This window comes from Rousettus aegyptiacus, unplaced genomic scaffold (assembly GCF_014176215.1).
Source record: "Rousettus aegyptiacus isolate mRouAeg1 unplaced genomic scaffold, mRouAeg1.p scaffold_m13_p_5, whole genome shotgun sequence".
Taxonomy (NCBI): Eukaryota; Metazoa; Chordata; class Mammalia; order Chiroptera; family Pteropodidae; genus Rousettus; species Rousettus aegyptiacus.
The window spans coordinates 120,661,675-120,664,466 of NW_023416308.1; positions in this window are offsets into that span (position 1 = coordinate 120,661,675).

A 2,792-nucleotide genomic window follows, 5' to 3' on the forward strand; every position below is an offset into this window, starting at 1 on the left:
GAGCCCCCAGTGGGGCCGGGCTCCCCGCCGGCTTCAGCGGGCAGAGACCCAGGAGGTGGCCCTGCCCCGGCAGGAGGGCCCCCTGGGGCTGCCGCTCCAGCCAGCTCCCCATCTTGCTCCAGGGTGTGTGTGGTGAGACTCGAGTCAAGTCTCACGGGGTGCAGAGGCCAAGGGGCAAGGGCACACGGGGAGAAAGAGGGTTTTCCCCGGGGCAGCCCGCCCTGGCCCGGTCACATCTGCAGGCTCCGGGACCAGGCCCAGCTCGTGCTGCTGCCGACCCGCTCCTGGGTCACAGAATCTAGCCACCCACTATTTCCACGGCCAGCCCGGACCAGACCCAACCCCGGGGGTCCCCAAAGCTAAGCCCGCAGTACAGAGCACTAAAGGCTCTCCATTGGGGTGGGCTCCGCAAAGGATGGATCTGCATTTTGTCCCACAGAGATGCTAATGCCCCATCAGAATGCAAATAGCTGAGGCTCACCTCTCCACAAACACCTGCAAAAGTGCCCCAGGGAATCGGTGAACCTGAGCTGCCCCGACCCCCTGAGGAGCAGTCACGGCCGGGAGCAAGGTCCCCGCTGGGAGCCCGAGTGCAGGGTCGGCGCCAATAGCCGGGCTCCCATGTCCCCGGGACCAACAGGGGGGTGACAATGGGTAGTTGGAGGCACGAGGGGCCCCATATTTGGGGGAGGCTATCGCTGACAGCCCTGGTTGGAAGGCCAGGAACAAGAGTCCAGGACGAGGAAGAAACGGTCCCGACGAGGCCTCGGGCGGCCCAGGGCCCCGAGCAGCCTTGTCGAGCGCAGAGGTTCGCGGAGTTCTCCCGGTTGCGCTGGGCTCCGTCGTTCCCCACCCGGTGCCCACGCGGCTGCGGGTGCAAGAGGCAGCAGCGTCCACGAGGGGGCAGCATGGACTCTCGCCGCCTCCTGGCCACGAAGGCGGGGGGCCGGGGGGGGGGGTTCACCCGCCCGCGTCCCGGGTCCGTAAGCCAAACGGTCCAGGTTCGCCCGCACAATGTAAGGACGGAGAAGGAGCCAGACACTGAAGCAAAGGTCCCCCCTTTGCTTTCTCCGCCCCAAATCTACCAACATTGGGGTTCATAAAACCTTCCCTACGTGTCCCCTTTGATCCTAATGAGCTGAAGAGCAGTCCTTCCCAGAGCATTCACAATCTCTTGCAATTTTGCTTCTTGGCAATTGTCATCCACAAAAGTCCCGGATCCGCCCGGCCTGATAGCACGGTGGCCCATGAGGGTCGCCACGGAGGCGGGGCGCTCACTCCCTGAAGCCACCCCAAATGCCAGATCGGGCCATATTCGCTGCCCCATGGGCCCCCCTCCGAGGCCGTCACCCCTGTGCGGTGGGATTCCCATCGCGTCTCTCACTCGTGATAAAGGCGGCGCGTGCTGCCAAGTGCTGGGGACGGCGTGTCCAGCCCACGGTCCTGCCTGACTGAGGACAGCTTCTCCCCCAAAGTCCGGGCCTCCAAAGAGAGGACTGGGCAACTCAGGCCCCCAGGAAATCAGGCATTAACATCTCCATTCACAGGTGTTTGAGATGCTAAGATGTGGGTGTGTCTCATCCTAGGCTTCAGCTGCGGCGGGAGCTCCTGATACTTGCCCCAGCACAGCCAGCAGTGTGGGTGTGAGAGACACCCCGTGTCCTGGGGGTGCTTGGAGGCGGGGATCCCAACCGGCAGTGCGCTGTGGCCGGGGTCTGGCCCCCCGCAGCGCGTCTGGGGTCAGCACGTGAAAGTGCGTTTCGTGACCCAAGTGTCTGGCTCCCACACGCTGCTGGGAGCAGAATGACCGCACCCCAGCGTTATGTCCCCATGTCGCCAAGGCCAGAAAGACAAAGTGGTCCTGGGAATCTAAGGGCTCTGCGTCCTGGGATGATGAGGACCTGACGGGGAGCCTGAGTGACAGGGAGCCCAAGCTCGAGTGGGAACCTGCCACGCTAGGCTGTGGCAGCACTGCATCCTGGGGGGCTCTTTGCCGAGCGAAGAACGTTTTGGGGTCATTCCCCTTGGTCTTGTACCGATGTCCTCGGGCCCTCCGTACCCCTCAATGGTGCCGAGTCTGTTGTAGTTGTGTAGACAGCAGTGTCCGCGAGGTGGCAGTGCGGAATCGCGCATCACCGCCCGAGGCGACCGAGGGTTCGCCCGCGCAATGTCCCGGGTCCGCCCGCCAAGTCCCGGGTCCCTCGCCCAAAGTCCCGGGTCACTTGCGCAATGTCCTGGGTCCAATTGTCCATGTCCCATGTTCACTCATGCAATGTCCCGGGGCCACTGGTCCCATATCCTGCGTCCACTCACACAACGTCCCAGGTCCACGGGACCCGCGTTCTGGGCACGCCACGCAACGTCCCGGGTCCACACACGCGCGATACCATGCTGGACCGCAAGGGTCATCGGGGAGACGGGGAGCTTCTCAGAGCCAACCTGAGTCACTTCACACTGTACAGTGAAAGTTGGGGAACAAGAGAGAAACTTGGGCTCGTGAAGATTCCCCGTGCTTGGATGAAACAGCGCTGAGCCTCAAGGAGATCCTTATCACGGGACCTTCGGCAGCGTGGGGTCTTGGGGGCCACCTTGCCAAGAGCCTCAAGGAGATCCTTATCACGGGACCTTCGGCGTGGGGTCTTGGGGGCTACCTTGCCAAGTGCAGGGGGATTCAGGGTCATGCTCCTTGCATTGGGCACCGACCCTGAGCTGATCGCAGCCGGACGGTGCCGGTAAGTTGTGGATGTGGATCCGACAGTGGCCGCGAGGTGGCAGCCCCGGCTCACACATTA